The sequence below is a fragment of the Pteropus medius genome, unplaced genomic scaffold, assembly GCF_902729225.1.
Source record: "Pteropus medius unplaced genomic scaffold, Ma_sr-lr_union100, whole genome shotgun sequence".
Classification (NCBI taxonomy): domain Eukaryota; kingdom Metazoa; phylum Chordata; class Mammalia; order Chiroptera; family Pteropodidae; genus Pteropus; species Pteropus medius.
Genome location: NW_024340699.1, coordinates 5,601,366 through 5,624,592, shown reverse-complemented (window position 1 = coordinate 5,624,592; position 23,227 = coordinate 5,601,366). Strand labels below are relative to the sequence as shown.

The 23,227-nt window shown below is 34.7% G+C and overlaps 1 long non-coding RNA gene and 1 pseudogene across 2 annotated transcripts in view; both read right to left on the bottom strand.

Annotated features, from left to right (window-relative positions):
• Positions 1-23,227, bottom strand: part of LOC120614528 (uncharacterized) — a 537,687-nt gene that overhangs the window by 298,842 nt on the left and 215,618 nt on the right. For both annotated transcript variants that reach the window (XR_005656001.1, XR_005656002.1), the window contains exon 2: positions 6,155-6,303. This is a non-coding gene — a long non-coding RNA (uncharacterized LOC120614528). The remainder of the gene's footprint in view (positions 1-6,154; positions 6,304-23,227) is intronic.
• LOC120616933 (uncharacterized) lies at positions 21,189-21,306 on the bottom strand (annotated as a pseudogene).

Below are 23,227 nucleotides of genomic sequence, written 5' to 3'. Positions count from 1 at the left end.
CCAAATGAAGACAATTCCAAGAGGCTTCGTTTCATTCAATCAACAGTACCGAATACTAACATTTCCTGCTCATAATAAAATGTACTATTTGAATCGTCTGCTTCTGAATACCTGTCTAAAACTTATCTAAAAGTTGTAAAAGTTCTGGTTTGCTATCAAACTTTATAGTGTGTAATTGTAACTTAGATATTATAAAAATTTGAATTCTCACACTCTACTTGCAAATTCTAATTTCATAGAACTAACTCCATAAGGACTAAGAATCTATATTATAAACAAGTAACCCATATAACTTCTTAGTTGGCAATTTTCAGACCATATAGCAAACACTGTACCTACCTGCCTAATTATATAATAATCTTTAGGCAATACTCATTTTGTACCCTACCTTCCTCCCTCATGCCTACAGACATGTTCATTGAATTACATTTAATAAAATATACCTACATTTATTTAATGACAGTGACATGAAAATTGACTATATAAAATATACATATATTCCTCAAAACTATCAAAGTTATTAAAAAATATTGTATTTTATTGAAAATGTTTAACATATTTAAAATATCTATTACTTCTTGAATGTCCAAAAGAAAACTGAATGCTCAGTAACAATAAATATAATAATTATATTATATCTCTTCCTTCTGCTTATGATAATTGCCTCTCTATCAATAAATGTAAAACAGAATCACTAGAAAAATAATTTGAAAATCTACAGGCCTATCCACCCTGCTAAAATGGAATCTTACTGAAGGCATCCTCAACATTAATTTTGAAAGTATTTCCCCAGTATTTCATACTTATACCCTTTGACCCCTCAAATAAATTGAAAACCACAGTTATCCCCAGAATGTAGATTAATAAAAGTACTACCCACCTCTTAAGCAGTCCTGCCACAACATCTGCATACATTTATAAACTAATAGCACACATTCCAAATTCTCCTCTAAAAGAAAAACCCTTGTTTCCTCTACTCATAACACTCCCGACACCAAATGTCTGGTTTTTTTCTCTTACATGGAGCATTTCTGACACTAACTACCTGGAGTTAGCTCACAGTCCACAGGTTAAGATCTCAATCCCACCCCAGACTCCCACCCCCCACTCCCCCTGCTTCAGATGCTAACCACCAGTCCAGCTCTCTCAGACTTCAGCCAGCTATAAGTTGGGGTTTCTCACGATCCCCTCCTGTGATTCAATAACATGGTATAACAGCTCACAGAATTCAGTGAAACATTTACTTACATTTATTGGTTTATTACACTTAAGCATCTCATTATATTCACAACCTGGAAGCTATCCAAACCCTTTCATTTAAGGTTTTATGGAGGTTCCATTACTTAGGGATGGTTAATTAAATCACTGGCTATTGGTAGTTAGCTCAGTCCTCAGTCCCTTTCTCCTTCCTGAGGCTAGGGGCGGGGCTGAATGTCCCAAAGCTCTAATCACATGTGCGGTTCTTCTAACGACCACCACCATCTTCCCAGAGTCACCTTTTGGCATAAACTCTGGTACAATTGAAAGGGGCTTATTATGAATAAGATGTTCTTCTCATTCAAATCGAATCACTCAACCAACTCCAAGGGTTTTAGGAGTCGTGTGCCTATCCATCTGGGGCTGAGGACCAGATATAAATTTCTTTTGCACTGCAATATCACATCTCCAATACCCTTGCTGAGTAATTGTTGATGAGATTTTTCTAATGGTTTCATAAAGACACGAATGGAGGAAAGTAGTATACCTAACTGACAACATTTGTTTTGATTTTTCTTTCCTTTCTCAAAGTTTCTCTTGCTTTCTCTTGCTGAAATCTCTCTCTCATCCTAAAACATCTAATCCCCTTGCCCTACATCTTGACATACCAATCTTATGTATGGTAACTGAGCTCCCAAATTGACATTTCATCTATCCCCACCCACAACACAACAAAAGTTTCTCTTCGAATCTACCTTCCTCTTCAGAAATAAAGAATTTATTATTATTATTATTTTCTTTCCTGTCACTTCAGTAAAATGAAGTCAGTTAAAACATATGCTTCACTTGAATACAGTGGAGTCAATTACATTATTATATTTAAAGTCAGGAGTCATCAAGACAAGCAAGTTAAAAAAGGCTCAGAAAACTGGGGTGTCAGAACAAATTTCCCACAGGTTATCTAGATCATTTGAACGTGGGGGGGCCAGAATAATAAGAGTGTTTTTTGTCTTATGGGAGGCTTACTGTTTACTTCAGGCCTTAATATGAAATACCTTTTTCAAGCTGACATAATAAAATGGATTTGTATTCATTAAACTGGGAAATAAATTTATAGAATCAGTTGGACATTGTCGAAGAAAAAGCAGATCTTATGACCATTTCCAAATTTCCACTAAAATAAATAACACCTCTCCCCCGTTCCTACACATACATACTTCTTAATCTTGAGTGAAGTATGTGCTGACAATATCAGTACTTGAATTTCCATGGTTAACTATAGAATATCAAGGTCAAGTTGAGGCATCTTGCATTTTCAGTGTTCTTTTGAACATCGGTCAACACAGGTATTTTTAAATGATAAATAGTCTCTAAATACCTAAATTCTCAGGACAACAGAAATGTCCTAGTCCTATAGCTCTCTTTTTTCCCCCAAATAAAGTACAGATCTAAGATGATGTTGAATAAGGCAAACGAATCCGTAAAATATAAAGTCTATCCTATTAAAAATTAACGATTTATCTCAAATACATTATTCTAGCTTAAGTAATCAAGCACTTAGGCAAATGTTTCCTATGTTTACGCATAAGTACTCATTTTGCTCTGTGAGGTCATATGTTTTGAAATGACAATTCGAGTCGGAGTATTTTGCCTCTAGAGTCTTCATTCAAAGTATTTTCCAGTGGTGTCACAAGCAGATAAATGCACCTAATTACTAGATTGCACAGCCTGATGTATGTTTATTTGACTATGAAAACAACCCACCAAATGTACAATTTTCTCTTCTTAAAAAACATAGTAATTTAAATGCAAAAGATATGTTAATCAGTATTATCATTGAGATTTTTCTTATGTCACATTAGGGTGCTTGGAATGATCATTTTGCTGTCAGCAATAAAGAAGCTTATACTGGAAATCCATATGGAAACATCTCCACAATCTCGATAAAGTGGAACACACAGTACCCCCTGTCAGACTAAGGCAAGTATGGCGCTGGCTTCTACAGAATAATAATTTGGTAGGTTACAAACTGTTTCCAACAAGAATAGGGAAAGGTAAAGCTCAGGCTATCCTACTGTAGAAAATAGTCTATAAAATATTCAAAAAAACAAAATTTGAAAACGAAGGGAATAAAAGAATGTGGTCCTCCAAATCGCTATTCAACTCCTTTTGAAGTAAAAGCAGTCATTACAACATGCCGTTCTGAAGCTGAGGGGTTTTAATCATACCAGGAGAGGTGGGAACTCCCCGGGAGCAGAGTGTTCCATTTGTGTCTCCCACAGTAATTGTTATTTTAATTGGCTGAAATAAACTATAATGCCCCAGGCCAGTGATAAAATTGTATAGGTAGGCAGCTTCTTTCCCTTTAGGAAAAAGACCCATTAAAAAAGCTTATACTTTGAATTAAAAAAAAAGAACATTGTTTCTGATTTTATATCAATGCAGCCTAGTCTGGACGGTCTTATTCTTGGGCCCCCTCTCTCAAACTATCATCACATGTCAGATTTGGTCAGAAAAGTTTCATTTGGGTTTTGTTTTTTTTTTTCCCCCAAACTAGGAATTGTTAAAGAGAAAACCACAGGCCCAAAATGGAGTCACTAGTTCTAAAGCCAGAACAAGAAACTTAGACTTAATACCAGATCTGACTGCAGTTTCGACCTTCTCCAGGAATGTAACATTAATATGTTAGCATGGAATAATCTGTCACATGGGACCTCTCCATCCCTCAAAGAAAGCTGAGACAATCTGCCTCATAAGACCACGGTCCGCTTGATTCAATAAAGCCAAATCGGTCTTTAAAATTTACTCAGTTGAATTTCTATTCTTAAACTGAATTTATCCAAAATTACCCCTAAATCTCCACCTCTGCCTTCTCACTTCTCTGTCAGAGTTTAGAAAACTCTAAGATTTTGTTATTTTGTTATTAATTCTCATTAATAGGGTGAGTACTCATAAACATCTGGGAATATATAGCCTTTTAAAATACAGTCATTTCATTCCTGATGCATTCAACTGTGTACTTTCTAAGTATAAAACAATGCACCGATAATATGGGTTTTCAGAGGTGAAAATGATATTCCTCTCAAGTTTAAAATTAAGGTAATAAGATGCATCTAAAATTTTATGAACTGGTAGAAAAAAATAGAAGTGCTGTTTAAGAAAGTCTAATTATTTTACCTGGGTACTGGCTGAATTTCATTTTGGGGGTGTAGAAAGAGAGACCTCTTAGAAATAAAATGTGTCCGTTTAGAAAAGAAAGCATGAAAGCTTGAGCAAATGGGAGGTTGCAATGGGATTCTGCAAAGGACAGGTAAAACACCTGATTTGAAAGTAGAAATAACAACATAAATGACTAATTATATCATTAGCATAGAAAAAAAGAGATAAGGGATCAAAAAATAAGTGATATGAATGGTATAAAGCCTGAGAGAATTGTAAAACTGGAAAAGAAAAGTTGAAGTGGAAGGTGATTAGCTCATATCAACATATGCTAAATCAATGACAAACTTCTATTTGTTTAATATTCAGAAATCAGCATTTCTAGACATCTGCGAGTGAGAAAGCAAGAAAGCATTGGAAGAGAAATACAGTTACAAATGTGTTCCTCAGTAGTCCCAGAGACTAAAGAGAGACCTGGCCTCTCAAAAGATATGATGTAAATATTATAGTGAAAACATAGTATACATATATCAGTTCAGAAAGTCATCTTTTATAAAAGCTGCTCCCATGTTGCAACTTTCTGACAAAGGTTTGAGCTAATGGCTGTGGTTGGTGTTTCTCTTTCCACAATCCTTAGAGGAGGTTGACCTACATCTTGAGAGTTCTGTGTTCCCTTCAACTGTATCCAAGTCTCACTTCTTTCCAGGTCTCATGGATCTAAAACTTCTTGTGGAGACTGACAAACTTAATGAGAAACATCACAGAAGTGAAGGATAAAAAAAACAGCCAAATTACACATAGGAGAATCTAAGAACTGGACTCAGAAAATGTGCTATTAACCTGATGTGACTTTCTTGAAAGACTGCAAATCACAAGAAAACAAACAAAAAGCCTTATTCTTGGTAGTCTTTGCTTGAACAAACTTTGGTTTCTTGAGACTTCTTGTAGGTACAGGTATGAACTTCCTTGCAAAATGCATTTTTATAAGAAGCCTGCTAAATCAGTTTAACCATAAGCCCCAACCCCCGATATCTGACCAAGTCCCTTCAGATGATGTATGTCACTTTGGCCTGTCTTCGGCAAGAATCCTGGCAGGTCAGTTTAGTCGGAACTCCCTTATCCCTATGTTTCCTCTTAGTAATTTTCCAGCCACTGACCTCCATCCTGTCCCTTTGCTACAAATGTTCACTTGCCCATGATGTATTTGGAGCCCAGCCCCGTCCACTCGCCCACTGTAAAATCCCATTGCAGCAGTCCTATGTGAATGGCCATGGTCCTCCATGAAGTCTGCCAAACTGTCTTTAATGAGTGTCATTGTTATTATTTTGTCTTTAACACCTTCTATCACAATGAGGCCATCTCCCTCATGAAAATGATGAGACGACAGTAATTAAAAATGATTTCTATCTATTCACTCCAACCTAAAATACTTGCTGCTTTCGTTTTTGCAAACCCAATGACCCCTTTTCCAGAAAACCAGAACCTTTGTGTTCACAGAGATTCAGTGCCTAAGATGCAGATATATCAAAATGGCTGTTGACAGACTACATCATTTAAAGCAGCTTTCTTTAGAATAAATGGCTAGTCACCGGTGGAATTCTAAAAAAAAAAGAAGCTATATAGAACCTATTGCATTTCCTACCAAATAAAATCATTCAATTTAGAAAGATGTTAGTTAAGATGTTTCCAGTTCATAAATTCTTTTTTTCTTTTACATTTTAGAGATAAAGGAAAAATAGAACTCTTACCTACGAAGGGCATTTGTGGAAAATCTTTAAGTGTAGGTTGATGGACCTACCTGTGGTAAAGAACAGGTTTTCCGATGATTGGAGACAAGACGAGGGTTTCCAGCAGACAGGTTTCTTAAAGTGCTTCAGGGTCCCTGTCTGCTATTTTCTTATCTAATGTATCTTCACCTCTCAGCCCTTAATGACAGTGTTCTGAAACCTAAAAAGGGGGGAAAAGACATTTTTGAAAACATGGCTGAGTAACAACAAAGTCACCTTGTGCTTGCCTCAGATGTTGTGCACTCAGGAATATAAAACAGAAACATCTTGTTACAGCAGTCAACTTGCTGAATGCACGCACAGGGTGGAGAGGCTAGGACACATCCAAGTAGCTAAAAAGGGAGAAAAAAGTCTCTCGCCGTACATACACAGCCAGTCTGGTTTCAAGATTTGCTTTTACGAAGGATGCTGCTGCATTTTGTTTGAGAAAAGAAGTGGCAGGGGTGAGAGGAGCTGGAAAGAGAAACCTGAGCAAGGTCGTTATTCAATACATATTTATGGAGTGCCCGGTATGCACAGTTATGATGATGAACAAGACTGCAGATTATGCCTTTTTCAGAGTTTCCAGTACAACTGGGAAAACGATAAGAAAATATGCAATTATAATGCAATGAGATAAATGTGATGGCGGTAGGTGATGTGCATTATTATGGTAGAGGCTGCTTATTTTTTAAATTTGGGAGGAGAGAAGAGGGCCAAGAAATTTTTCTGGGATGGCAGGGGGATCTTCCAACCAGAGAGCTGAAGGAAGTGTAGTGATTAATGAAGTTAGAAGACTGAAGACACAGGCATAGAACATTTTATACAGGAAAGGGGAAGGGCAAGAGCTTGAAAGAGCTAAGACTGGGAAGGTGAGGACCTGGATGTCAATGCCTGATTTAAGAAGGACTGAACATATAACTTACTATCAATTTGATCAATGAAAGGAACACCTAGAGAAGTGTCATGCTCATTGTAGGCCTTAAGAAAGTCTTACTAAATTGTGTTTATCGACATACATTTTAACTCATTAATAAAAGTTGTTCTAAAGTTAATCTTAACATGTCTCAATTTAATGTGTTTTGGATCTAAATCAAATGAATATATGTAACCATATGTAATTTTTTTTAAGAAACCAGCTTTTATTTTTCAAAGACCGAACAAAGAAACGTGTTTTTCTTTGGATTTGGCTAAGCCAGAATGCTGATAAGATGGCTGTTTGCAAATGGACCAGTTTGTGTCCATGGAGTAATATATATAGGCACCCATATAAATATGTATACACATATGTATGCACATGTATGCTTTTATTTCTTCTCTTTTTTCTTTCTTTCTCTTTCTTTTCTTTCCTTCTTTCTCTCTTCCTTCCTCTCTCTCTTTTCTTTTCTTCCCTCCTTCCTTCCTTCCTTTTGTCTTTCCTTTCCTTCTTTTCTCTCTCTTTCTCTCTCTTCCTTTCTTTCTTCCTTTCTTTCTGACTCTTCTACCTTTTTTAAATAATGAACATATGCAACAAGCAGTTTAGCAAAAGAGTAAAAAATGGCATTTATCAAGTGTTAAAATCTATTTGAAATTCTGAAGTAAAGTCATTCGAGTATATTCACCTACTTATTGGTGTGAAAAGTGGATTTTTATAATCCCCTATGTAAACTGGGTTTTTGAACTATTTTTCCTGGGAGAGACAGGGAGGAGAGTTCCATATTTGAAATGCATAAACATGGTGATAATTCTTCTTATTTGAGTAATGTGATCATGACTTAAAGTATGACTTAAAGATACTAATCTTTCATTAAGTTACAGTAAAATGTTACAGGATTTGAGTGAGAAAAAAATAATCTCCATTTCTCAGGCTAAAAACTCTCAAAGAAATCATGCAGTAAAACAAATTTCAATCTAGTTTTTTATGGTTTCAGTCATCAGAAATACAAGCTTGTATCATTATAGAATGGCATATTTTACTATGTTCTTTAACTGATCAGGGAAAGTGGTTCTTTCTCTTCCCACTAAAGCCTGCTACAGTCAAAACACATTGTGCTTGCCTATCCAGAGCCATCCTTCAATCTATACATCGATAACATTCTCTTCATTTCTCTATAATTTGGTGGGACACTTATTTGAGGAGCTGATAGTAACATTAGCATAAAATGGGTGAAAAAAATGACCTGAATTAGGGCCACCAAAATCTCTCTTAGGAATTTGAATCCTGGATACAATGAACTAATAGAAAACATTTTAGTCCTTCTGTGACAGTGGGAACCTGATGATTCTTTTCATTTGTTTTAAATCCCTAGATCTTAGGAGTTATCTGATTTCTGTCTTTTCTGTAGCCTGGTGGTTCTACTTTTCCATCCATACCAGTAACTCACAGGGGATGAGGCAAGTGATAAAAGAGCTGTATTAAAATAAGGCAGATATTTAAGTACCATAATGGAGAAACAAACAATATATTACAGAAGGCATAACGGAAGGAGAGCTGGCTCATATTTACATACAAATAAGTTTTTATGAAGGAAATAAAGAATGAATAAAATTTTCAGAGAATATAATGAGGGTCAGAATCTGTCGAAGGAAGAGGGAGTAATATCAGCAAATGGATCAAGAGAAAACAAGTTCAAAATAAAATTAAGGTTTTTGTCTATTTTTAAAATAAATGTTTACTGTGATGTAATGGTGAATAAGACAAACAAGTTCTCTACTTCAGGAAATATATATTCCTCTGGAGCAGAGAGACAAATGGCTAAAAATTATAATAATAATAATACTCTAACACACAAACAAGATACTTTAAAAATGCAATAAGTTCTGTTAAGTAAACCGGGGCTGAGAGACAAAGACTAACAGCAGGGATGGAGAGGAGGGTAGAAAGAGAGCTGGAGGTTGCGACATTTTAAATAACAACCGAATGAGGAGAAAATGAGAGGAATGGAGCAGTCCGGGTAAAGGAACAGAAAATACAAATATCCTAGGGAAGGAAGGCTTTGACTCAATCTCAGAATTGGTTGAAGATGACTCCAGCCAGTGAGCAAAGGAGAGTATGGTGTAAGACAATGCTGGAGAAACAGCAGGAGCCAGGCATAATAGGTTTTTTATGCCTAAGAGAAGGGTTTAGAATTTAATTCAAATTTATGAGTAAGCTATTTAGATTTTATAAAGATCAACTTAATGGCTATGGGTGGAGCATTTAGTCTTGAATGATGAATTAGATTTAGGAAATGAAGAAATGTGAGGACTCAAGAAGGGCTTATGATAGCAGACATGGTATCTTTAGATTTATATACAAGCATAATTTAGTTTTTTTTAATTTAATTTCAGTACATAATTTAGAACTTCTGAAAGTATTTATTATAGTGACAGCTACCTTGAATAATTATATTATCCATAATACATATTTCCACCTCTAATCCATTATAGTCTTTATACTTCTTACAATGCAACTTGCATTTAATTACATGCTAACCAGTACTATATATTTGACATTATATTTTGTTTCCCACTTTGATTGAAAACGTTTTAGGAGTAGGCCCATGACATAAATTTCTGTATGGTCCACATTACTTAGATTATATTTGATATGAATACAAATTAGTAGTAATAATAAATATATATTTAACGCTTACTATGTCCCAGGCACTGTGCTAAGGGCTTTATAAGTATAATTCCATTTAATCCTCCATCCAAATCTAGGAAGAAAGCCAGTTATTATTATTTAAAAAATTGCCATGATTAAGCCCTTGTCCATTTATTACTAAATAATTGACTTAAAAAGTTTTAGAGATGAAAAAAAGTATTTGGTCAGACTACTGTTCAAAGTATTTTAAAAGAGTACATGACATAATGTTATATATATATTATATGTGTGTGTGTGTGTGTGTGTGTGTGTGTGTGTGCGCGCGCGCGCCTTATTGTTAAATTGTACACCTAAAACTTACCGGATTTCATTAACCAATGTCACAATAAAAAACAAACAAACAAATAAACAAATAAATAAATAAAAATATACATGAAATGATGTTTTCATGATATTATACCACTTCCTGGTCCTACTGAAAATCAACCACAAATCTGTTAACTGTGATAGAATCCCACACATTTTTCTCTATCTGCATTTACTAGCTATTCCTGACAATATATGTCATTTAAATGGATTTATTTAATGCAGATCAGATGATACTGTCTCACTTTCTCTTTCATTTAATTAAGCCAAACCATATTCCTCCCGCTAATATTTCAAAAAGATGAGTATAGATTCTACAAAGATGCAGCTGGTTCAATTTGTCTAGATTCTAAGTATTTCTAACATCTAAATATATATGCGCAAATACCTATCAAAAAATTATCGTGACACAGATAATAATTGTGGCCCAATTATCCCAACAGATACAGATGCCACAAAGTTTAAAAGAGAGAGGAGACAGTGATATAAAGGGGAAAAAAATAACAAACACAACACTAATGGAAATTAGGGGAAAACATAAAGACTGTCAAGGAAAATTACTGCCAGGCTCACTACAGGAGGACACAAAAAGGGAAACAAAAATAAAAATAATTTAGATCCTGCCCTGAAGCATACAAATATAAAAACAACGGAGGAATTTTAATTGGGCAGAAACACTCTAAATATTTGCTTAAGCCTATTTTCTCTCCTTAAAACACAACTACAGTGTTGACACACTTGACATTTGCTCACAATCCATTTTCCTCATCCAAAGTTTAAATTTTGTAAATAGGCAATTCCAGTTTCTATTTTGGTTCACATTCTGAATGCAAATAAATATATCCCACACACCCTTAGGAAGAGAGCATTTAAATAATAAGTGGAAGGTGCTATTAAAACAAACATCAACACACAAATACATAGAAAATCAGACAGATCAGACGAGATATTACAGGGTCACGGGAACAGTAAAGATGAAGAAGGAGAAAGGGGAGGAAGGGAAAAAGGAGGGTAGAAAAAAAAAAGACTACCACCAGCCACACACGCACACTCAGTCATTCTGAAAATCTGAAGTGTTTAGATTTGCCCAGTTCTTCCTGGAATAATTCATTTTCTGGCCATGTTTAATATCTTTACATCTCCCAGCACTGCCATGCCCCTGCCCATTCCTAATTTGGTAAAGGTCTCTTGGCTTACAGAAAATTGTGTCGTTCAGAAATATGAGGTTCACAACGAGCTGATTAATAACTGTGTTAAAAAGCTAAATTTCGATGACAGACCACATAAATCTCTCTTATGTGAGATATTGGCTATGCAGCCTGTACTGTTTCTACAATTTAGATATTAGGCTGAATTTCTTCAGGAATTCTGGCAAAGTGGGACCCCAAAGAAAATACCAATAGAGGCATTCATATTTTCTTAATAGAGAGGCAGAAACCTAGATTAGGAAAACTGCTAATGATCACTGGCTATTTGGGTAAAGTGACAAAAAGTTGCAATAATAACATGTGAATGAAAATGCTTTTAAAATATTTAAATATTTTCAGTCTTCAATTCTTCAAAAACTTAGAGAATTAGTCACTTGTTACCTCATTTAGTACTTACAATTTAATTTAGCCTAAAGCACTCTAATAAATATAAAAGACCCTGCAAATATATGAAAACACTATTTTGTAAACATCATATGTCTTCACAATTTGGGGTCAATTTATACATATTACTTATTTATGTTGCATATGTGGCAAAATATTCTTATTTTTAACCTTTACTCCTCTTCAGTCATATTTTTTTTTTTCACCACAGACAGGCAGGATCCTCACCTGCCAGGGCTTGGTGCTTGAATTTTAAGTGCAAAGGAAACCATTTCAGGATTTATAAACTGATAATCCAATAGATCCAGTTTAACTACCAATAAATCCCTTTGTTTCTGAATGGTCACTGAAACTCAGGGACAATTTGTTTGACTGTCTTTATGCACTGGCTCAGTACTTTCAACCCCGAGTTGTACTTTGCTATTGAGTCAACAGACACAAGATACTTGTTGGAAGGTATATGTATGTTTGTCACTGAGAGATTGTCCTTTCTAATTGCTTGGTAGCTATGTTCATCTAGTTATACTTTTTCTCCCATTTTATTTCACTCATAGAATTTTGGAGTGATGATCCCTCTTTAGTTTCTTGCCTCAAATCCTGGACAGGACCATCTATATTCATATACTACAAGCCTTGCTGCCTACATTGATAAGATGTGGGAGACACTAGACAACTTTTACATGATCAAGGCCTTCTTTATTACTAGTCAATAGTAGCACTTAAAATTTGTGCCATTAGATTTACTGCATTGGTTAAATGTCAGAGAAATCAGGGGGCAAATTTTTTAGAGGAGAGAGAAAATATTATCAGTGGATAAGGGTCTGGATAAATGAGTTAGAGAATGGAAGAGGTCCAACAGAATAGGACTTCCAAATCAAAGGTCTTTGTCCCATGAGGAAGCCTCATCCAGGGAGATATCTATTTACATATCCTGCCTTGATCTACACATAATTTGAAACAATAAGTGAATGTACAATATTTTTCACATTTAAAATTATTTTCCAAAACTATTCGTCTCACAGTTCTGTTTTCCCTATTTTAATGGACTCTACTAATTTTTATGAGTGCCACTTTTTTTCTACATTTTTAAAAACTGTTCAACTTTTTAAAAACTGTCTAGGATAACATAAGAGATGCATGTGACTTTAGGAAAACAGAGTTACACTCCTCAAAATTGAGACTTATGAGAAAAAAAAATTCAAAGATATGACTATTATGCAAAGTACTGTGATAAGTAAAGTGAGGATCACTAAGATAGGGTCTTTCCCCCTGGAGCTAATAATAAAATTACTTTTAGATTCAATGTCATAATTTCATTTGGCTGTGGCTTTATAATCATTTGGCACTTGCTTGCTTAGATGTCTAAAGTTTTGGGCACAAAACTGGTTGATTGAAGTTATCAATCATAATATTCAAATATGCGATATTTAAAGCTACATCAATTCTGTTTCTCTACTAAAATCAGGTAGTAAAAAAAAACATTTTTCATGAAAAAAATCCCTATTTTATAGATTCAATAGGGCATTAAATTGTGAAAATGTTAGTTTTAAACATAAGTAAAACATAATTTTATGTCAAAATAGGTTGGTCAGCATTTTTAAAATGAAGTCACTATGATCTTTATCAGAATGTTTCGCTATAAACTGCATGTCTCCAAAGTCAATAATTAGTATTATTTCCTCTTCTTTATGAGTTTTTTCCTTAATTATTTAAAATCCTCTGCCACCTGAATACCCATTTTGAAATACCTATGTTGGTTAAGCATTACTATTATTCTTTGGCGCATTCTAATTCCAACAAGAAATTAAAAGACTTGTTTTTGGCATCCAGCTGCTTTCCTCCGTAGGTGAGTGAAGTGATTACTGCACTCATGTTTTAGCTTTGTGTGGTATGTGATTTGTTAGAATCCCGAGACATTTAATACCTTGATCTCTTTTTTATTCCTTTCAGTTTTTATGATAAAGACCATTATTTCTTTAAACTCAAACCATAGAATTATGTGATTGTATACTGTTAGTTTCCCTGAGTCCATGTTAAATTAAATATTGACTTTGCAAGCTCTGTATAATTTATTATTTATCATTCTCAATTTGTGGAACTTACTAAAAAAATTGATAAGTATGCCCGATGGTGAAATCCCAACAGGTGTCAAATTGGATGACCCAACCAAGCCAATTACAAAATTGACAAATCTATGGTCCCTTCGATAAAAATGACACAATTTGATTTTAACAGGGACTGATATTTTTTAAGGACACTGAGACATTTTCTTTAAAGGAATAATGCTCTTCAATTTTAGAAAACCACTTTTTTTCCCCCCAGAAAATTGCTTTCTTGTGATGCTTGTTAGCCAATCTGTTCTTTCTGAGTTTTTTCAGAAGTTGATTTCTCATTCTTCAGCACTTCAAAAAATGTTGGGAGAGAATTTCAAGTATTTAAAAAATATATTTTTAGCAGATTTACCTTTTGTGCAAAGTGTCAGACAGTTCATGGGGGCACCTTGAGCTTTCCACATCTTTTGTCAGCAGAACAGGATTTTATTCCTAAAGAACAATTGTTTGCATTACAAAAATAAGTCTCCTACGTAGGTGCCCTTGCTGATAGCTTCTAGAGAAAGGATAAAAAATAAATGATCCTATAGACTGATTAATCTACTCTCTCTCCTCTCACCAAACCTAGGGCTCTCAGTAGGTTGTAATAAAGAGGTGTGCAGGAGCAAATGCTTTGCAATTTCCTAAACAGTTTTTTTTTAAACTTCTACCACACAACTGTTTTCCAATGTAGCTTCTGTGAGCAGAGATCACATAAAGAAAAAGTCAAATAAAACATTTTTGAGGGGCATGTTAAAAATATCTGCTACCATTTTTCCTACCCACAATGTTAAAAATACTGATAATCTTCGTTTTAAAAAGGCAGGGGGAGACTTACTACTTTCAAGTCTACACAATTCTCAAACAAAAACTCCCTGTTGCTCGATCTTTCTGTTTACACATGGATAGTTAGCACAGTTTCTAAAGTGTAGTTGCAAATTAGAATCATTCGGGGAGCTTCTAAAACTTATCACTGCTGGAGTTCCAGCCTCAGAGAATCTGCTGTAAGTGTCCCACAATTGGGAGCGGGCACTGGCAGGTGTCAGTGCTCTCCGAGATGACTCTAGCGTGCAGCCGGAATTGAGAAACACTGAGTAAGACTGATACCTCTGCTTTCAAATGTCTGCTAAAAAACATCTGAAAGGTAAAATTATTCGGAAGAAGTTTTCTTTCCAATGAAAATGAAGCTTGTCTGGGGTGGCTGGCTGTGCGTTTCACCGGTATTTATTTTTTTCCTGCAATTACGCACTCCGTGTTTTGATTATTAGTTTTAGAATCATTGTAAGTAGTAGTATTGGGGCTTCTGGTACCCAGCTTTCAATTAATCAATATATCAACAGATATATTTAAGTCTTTTGCTCTGTGGAAAATCTGAAACAAAAATTTTTCAAACTTTATCTTTGACTTCTGGGCACTTACCCATCTTGCTCCGAAGACAAACACGCTGAGGAGAAATATAGATGATAAGGAGAAAGAGACTGGGCTTGTGACCTGTTTCACTTCCAATACAGTCATGCGCTGCATATAATAACATTTTCAGTCAACCACAAACCTCAAATACACCAGTGGTCTCGTAAGATTATAGCTGAGCTGAAATATTCCTAACACTTAGTGACGCAGCCGTGATGACGTAGCTGTCCTGACGTAGCTGTCGTAAGGCAGTAGCCATGGTAACGACATAGCCCAGGTAATGTCGCAACATAGGAACTTATTACCCAAGTATTTGTGGTGATGCTGGTGTAAATGAACCTACTGCACTGCCAGGTGTATGAAAGTAGAGCACGTACAATTTTGTACAGTATATCATACTTGGTAATGATAATAAATGACTTGTTACTGACTTATGGATTTACTATCCTACACCTTTTTGTTGTTGTTGTTGTTATGTTGGTGTGTGCTGTTTCTTCTTATAAAAAAAGTTTGCTCTAAAATATTATGCCATGGTACGCCAGCAGCAGCGTGTTTACCTTATCTCTTCATCGCATCATTTTCTCTTGAGTTCAATTTAATCTTGTGTTGTTTTGAACAGTAACATGTGATAAAGTTTTGTTGCCTTAGGAGAAATGGGCTCTACCATATAACCTAGATGTGGAGCAGGCTAGACCATCTAGGGCTGTGTAAATGCATCTTATGATGTTCACACAGTGACAGAATCAACTAACGAGACACTTCTCAGAATATATCCATACAGTTAAGTGACCCATAACTGCATCGAGGATTAGGGAAAGAGAAGTTCTTAGGAAGATGGACTGATTTAAAGATAGGTAGAGGCGACACCTGTCAAGTGCTGTGGTCTATCAGTGAAGACACTGTAATTTTATACTCTTTTGACATTGAAGAAGCAAAAAACTTTATATCTCATCTTTTTCTGCTTTCTAGTTTATTCAACACTCAACAATCAGAAACTTGGTATAGCAGAGCATGAGTTAGGTTGTGTGCCTTGAGAAGGAGTGTTTTGCATTGAGATGTCACTATACAAATATGCCGGCTAGGAAGTGTGGTCACCACTGTGTCAATGACAGACATTAGTAATAACCTGTGGTGAATCTTTGAACGGTATTTTTTGTGTCTCAATTTTTTATTATAATTATTAAGAGCATTGCCTCCCTCGACTGTGTGTGCTCAGACTAATAATTTAACCTTTAAGGCTCAGTTATTCCTATCCTTAAATTGGGTATAATAATAGTACCTATTTCAGATGGTTTTTGTAAAATTACATCCTGGAATCCATATCACGTGCTTAACAGTATGCTTGGTACATGCGAGTCCTCAAGAAAATACTAGTTTATAGGTGTTATTATTTTGTTGTTATAATTATTATGTATTACTATGAATAATATAATTATATGTCACTGTGCACCCTGGGGTAACGGAGCACCAAGTAACAAAACAATCTGAGAGTGGTGAAACTTAACTACTGGAGTCATCATTTTAAAAGCTATAATGGTAGAAAATCATGCCTAACCCAAAAGAATGATGAAGATGCATAGATGATAAAATGTCCTTCACAAAAATGGGAACGCTGTGGGAATTCTCACTATCTATTGTGTAAAATTTCTGTATCAACTTTGGTAGTGTTGGCAAAACCTGAGTGATAGGTTGCTCAAGAAAACTAACTTAAGTGCCAATTTTAGCTTTTATATGTTGTCCTTTAGTAGTTAAGAGTAATTCAGTGAGCAAGTACTAGTCAGGGACAGTTATCAGAAGTTTATGGAGTTTTTATAAAAAAATCTTTTATAGTCCACCTGAAAATACTAGATCCAGTAGAGAACATTGCAAGGTATCTTAAAAAGAACATCTATTATTAAATCTAATACCTAATTTCCTGGGTCAGTTTTAACTTTTGGAAGGACTGAAAGTAAAACCAAGAGGGGAGCAAATCTTATTCAGTTTATATAAGGAGCACCCTCAAAGTCCATGAAAAACCTAAGAATTTTTTTTTCAGGAAACAGTTTAAAGAGATAAATGGGGTAGTCCAGATGTCCAGAGTGTTTATGTTTAAATGTTGAGCTGCGATTATGCTGAACTGGGGAGGTTGAGACATACTTAGAGTGACTGGTCCAGCTGATATAAGGGGCTTCAGAAAAAAAAAAAGCTCTTGACTGTTGATGAGAATGCAATAAGAATGCATGAAAGGAGTAGCTGCAGATTAGTTTAACATCTTAGACAACTTTGAAATATGGGCCATGGCACTGGTGCTGAACATGAAAAATTAGAGAATGGAGTAGGAGGTAGCAAAATGGGTTTGACTAAGTTGAGAACATCTTTGTACTTAGAGGGGAATAATTGAGGTTGGATGGGGGGAGCTATTTAAACAGAGAACGCAAATGATGAAAATGAGATTGACATTAGACTGTGAAGAGATTTTCACTGTGGCAGCAGAGACTGTGCCATAGAACATACGTGGATAAAGATGCCAATGATGTGAGTTTGAGTCCTTACATACATTAATTCTACCAAGAAACCTGGGCGAATCACATAGTAGGTTTTCAAAAGCACCTGGTAAATGGCAGAATAAATAATGAATGAAAATGAAAGTTATCAAAAAAAAAAGTCATCATGGAGAAAGGAAGATGGGAATGGGCAAGATTGAAATTAATTCGAAGGAGATATAAAAAGGACACTCTAAATAAGGAAAAATATATGCATAAGACATTTATACAAATATTTAGAAACAATAAACTTTATTCCACAGGCAGGTGGTTTTACCAGAGGGTTTCCTCGATGGTGTTAAATAATTGTGAGACAGTATTGTATTAGAAACAGTGTGTTTTAAAGAGCTTCAAAGGCAATGCTAGTGATTTGTCTGAATAGATCTTTACCAGCCAGAAATAACTTTTGGGGGAAGAAAAAAATGATATCAAAAATTTTATTTATTTAGGCATAATATTTGACACAGGCTTTGTAGTGATCCAGACGAAACAAATAGCATAGGAAACATAGTTTATGATTTTTCATTATGTTTGGATACACTATTAAAACTTTCTCGCTGGTAAAATTCATCGCATTGTTGTATCTATCAATATCATCCTTCCAACATTATTGCCATCAGCAATAAAACAGTGATCACAGATTCACAACTGCTTTATAAAGAGCTTATAAGCTTTTATTTGGTAATGCATTAAATGAATAGTGTGACTTTTTTAATTTGCAGTGTGTGTGTGTGTGTGTGTGTGTGTGTGTGTGTGTGTGTGTGTGTTTTCAGGAATTAGGATCAGAAGTTTTACATGCTAAATGCCTGTGTTTTGCTCACCACTTAAAAATCTAAGGAAAAAACATATTACATAAAGGTATAAGAACACATTATATAAAAGTATAAGTAGAAAACTTCTGAAAGGAAAAATGAAAGTGTCTGATGTTTTAAATCCCCAAGTAATTATTCAGTTGGTTCCAACCATAGATTTTTAGGGAGGGAGGTTAGTTTGATACCTGGCACTTCTGCATGAGTTTATTTTACTTCTCACTGTATGATAAAAGATAAATTTTAACTCACTTAAATCCACAAAATGGGAAATTCATTTCACCTCATTTCTTTCAATGGAAACATCTCTATTATAATGTTCTTTTGTCGGGATCAAACTGAATTCTTAAAGGGATCATTTAATTCTACAGAGAATTGTGATACTGAGGATAAGTTCTCAGAATATGCAATCAAAAACTGCAATAACATAACTAAAATAAAATAACCTGTATTTTATTCAAAATTATATACTTCATTGGAGGATTCCAAGTTGCAAATAGTCAATGCTCCAAAATTTTGTCTGAAAGTATGTTATTAGGAATTACGATAAAATTATATCTACTAAATTATGTTATAAACAGTGTTTAGATTGCCAAGCACAGCCCTCAAATTAAATTTAATTTACAATATTATAGATATATTACATGGTTTTGTGAAGAAAGTGCAATGTGTTACCCCTAGGCACAAAACATTTTAAAATAGAAATTAACTTTTATCTCATTCTGATCTTGGGTGCTTAAAGCAAAATGGATTCATCTAGTAAGTAAGAAGTGTCTGAGGATTTCTTTGGCTATTTTAAAGAAAAATTGTGACCTTTTCTAAGTGCCTACTATGTGTCAAAAATACTATACTAGATGATTTACATTGTTATTTTAATTAGTCTTCAGATTAATTCCAAGAGGTATACATTTTATCTCATTGTAAAGATGAGGAAATGTGCTATAGTCAAGTAATTGCCTTAAGTGGTATATATGTAAAATTTTAAACCACATCTATTCATTGCTTATTTTCTGGACGTTGAGATTTTCTGATCTTTAGTGGTTTAGGACTCAGGATTTTCACAATGACTATTTTCACTTAAAACGGCACCTTCCTTCCCGCCAGCCCCCCCCACCCACCACCATGATAGTGAATCAGAAACACAGTCAGAGGACAATGAAAAAGGTGCTAACAGTATCCTAGACCATCGAAGGAAGATCTGCCGTCCTCATTCTCATCATCGTTCTCACCTTTGCCATCCTCTTTCACTGTCAAGGCTTTACTGCCTGTGAGACATTGTACAATGTTCTTTACCCGTATTATCTCATTTGGTCTTATAAACAATTCTATGAAGTAGAGCTAGCTATTATCCCTATTTCACAGAGGAAACCAAAACCCTTAGCTGTTTAGTAATTGTTTTTCCTTTATGCAGATAGGCTAAGTTCACAACCATTTTCATAATTATTAAGTTAAAATGCCATTCCACCAACGTCCACATATTTAAGTTCTGTTCTGTGTACCTTTATTAGTCTCTAAAGACTTCTACCCTAGAACTGATAATGGAATTTTTCAATCTTGCTGAGTCACTTGGATTTACTCTCTTGTTATATCTCATACTTGCGACTTGCTTCCTAGGGAACCATCTGTCTATACTCCCATTTAACTTTCCCTGAGGGTCTGAACCATGACTTGGTTTCAGATAGTACACATTTCCTTATTGGAAGCTCCTAATGGTTATTTTCAATCAGATGGCCGATAAGACCACCTAATGAAGACCAAAGTCATATTTTGGTTCATAAGTAGATAAACAAAAAAGTAAAAAATAAATAAAAGATCAAGGAAAAGAAAGCACTTTGAGACAAGAACTTTAAATATAAAATTATAAAACAAATCTGGGTTTGAGTTCTTAATTTATGACATTGTCAAAGCTGGTATTTCTGTACTTTAGCTTTCTCATTTGTCAGGAAAAAAATAGAATAACACTGTATTTCATTGATTCTAAGATGCACTTTTTTTCCCACACTTTAGCACCTATAAAATAAGAACATATATTACTATCCGTGATGTAGCATAGTTTAATTTACAACATATTCTCTTTCTCAGTGGCACCTAAAATAATATCTTAGAATTAATAGTGGCTTAGATATGATGCAATGTAATATGTTTCTTACCAATTATTACATCAATTTTGTTTGATTCACTAACATCTAATTCTCCTCAGATAACTTAGTCTAAATAAATAATTTTACTCCCATTTCCTTTCACAGAGACATAACTGGGCAACTTCAGGGAAAGCTTTCTGCCCTCCACAAAAACATCTTCCTGAATGTTGTCATGTGACTTTTAGAACAGCTACAGACGTCTCCTCTCCATCTTCAGTCTAAAACATTAGCAAAGGAGAACAGAACCACAAGAACTACTAGAAGGCACAATTTGTCATACCTAGAGCACTGCATTTCTTGCTATGTATGACAGTATACTTTTCTTCTTACTAATGAAACATAGACCACGGATAAGCAACGTTGTACGTTGGGGGAAAGGATTCAGTGTTACACTCTTGAAGATTAGGTGCCAATGCAATTGCATGTTGAGTCATATCTTTACAACTCTTTTACAACTCTTTTTTAAAAATTATTTTATTTATTTTATTTTTTTTAAGCAAGGTGACCCTTGTTTGACATCACAGATTGTAAGGACCTTGTCAGTTTGCAATCCCTTATTTTTTGTTTTTTATGCCTACAGCACTGGTCTTCCTAGGTGGTCTCTCATCCAAGTAACTACCAGGCCCGACCCTGCTTAGTTTCTGAGATCAGACAGGATCAGGCTTGTTCAGGGTGGCATGGCCATAGACTCTTTGGAACTCTTGAAGTAATAAACAGAAAAATGTATTTGGAAATTATATTTATCATATTTTTATACTCATCATATTTGCACTAGAAAACAATTAGAAAAATAGGTGACAGGGCCAATGTTTTACATGATTCTGAGATAATACTAAATAAAAACAAGAGCTCTAGAGTTAAATTGCCTGGGTTTATAACTTAGCCTCAACTCTGCCAGGCTCAGTTTTATCATCTATATAAGGAGCAATGCTGATGCTTCTCATCGTGGTTCTTGTGAGAATACAGTGAGTTAAGACGTGTGACACATGCAACATCGCACCTGACTCATATTAAGTGCTCAGAAGTGCTCACTGGTATTACTATTAAACAAATGAAATAAAATTTATTGTTTATTCTATATTACTGAAAATTACTCCCATGTTTGTCAAGAGGACAACCTAATATATTGAAGCAGGAAAAAGTTTTAGGTTTAGTTAGTAGCAATAAAAGATGTTGTTAATGATTCAAAGGAGACATTGGGAGAAACAGAAATATATAATATCTGTTTTCCTGTAATCACAAGGATGAGCTATGAATACATTTGGAGTTTTATTAGATAAAGAATAGTCTCAATGATATTAAAATGTATAGATACCACTCCTGTTTCAGTTATAGCTATCTCCCGCCGCACATTAATGATATTACAAATTGATAAACTATATGAAAATAAACAGTAAGTAAGAGCTGAACAAAATAGGATCTAGCTCTTTCCATCTTAGGATAAGATCTGGGTGTACGATGGAAGGGTTTTCACAGGGAACAAAGGATAAAATTGCAAGTGCATTAGTCCTCATGCCTCTTCACGTTATTATTCTCTTCTATATAGCTCCAGTTCACCTGTAAAGTGACGCCTTGATTTTTAAATAATAAGAATTACCGAGTTTTCCTGTACAAAATTTATCGGATCCTGCAGAATTCTTGCCTTACTTGAAGATATAATATAGTGTAAGTGAACTATTCAGGAATACCTTTTTTTTAATCGGAAATATCTTTATAATATGGGATTCTTTCTTCATGAAAAGAAACTCCCCAAAATAAAATTAGGTAGAATCCTTTCTTCTGTTGTGGTTGGTATTGAGAGAGATAGAGAGAGAGAGAGAGAGAGAGAGAGAGAGAGAGAGAGAGAGAGAGAGAGAGAGATGGAGAAAGAGAGAGAGATAGAGATTGAGATTATTTACGATTTAAGTGCCAGTGTGTGGTAGGTACCCCACTGTTGGGATTGCTCTGCCTGCCTCTGCTGCCATTGAGGAGGACTAAATTGATTATAAACAAATTAGACTCAGTTGAAAGGAGAGTATGAAGTTATTAAAAATATGGAACTTGCTAATAGTTAATTTGAAAAATCTCTGGTGAGGGTTAGTTGACAACACTATTATGACTGTTGGATGGATTTTAAATTACATATCAATAGATATTTACTATATTTATTTTAGTCTTTTATGCTCTGTGTGTTTTTTTTTTTTTTTAGTTCAAGGTGTCACTTTATAGGTGAACTGGAGATAATCTAGAGGAGAATATTAACATGTGAAGAGACATGCGGATTATTTAATAAGAAAGTGGGGAGAACCAGTGACTGTTGAGGTCTGAATAATATAATTTTGGGTCATAACAGAATGGCTCAAATATTTGAAATGATATCACCAATAAGTCCTAAATATATATTTTATTGCTATCAAAAATAAAAATAATATTAACTATAAATCAAAGAGTCATATTTCACTTCAATATTTAAAAAAAAAATTAAAAATCAACAACTTTTTCATGAGCTATTTAAGAAGGTGCAAAGCATCTTCCTTATCAATGAACTTATTTAAACAGAAGCTGGATGCCATCTGCCAGGATAGCTGTAGAAGGCATTTCTACATTAGTGTAGGATGTTGAAGAGATGAC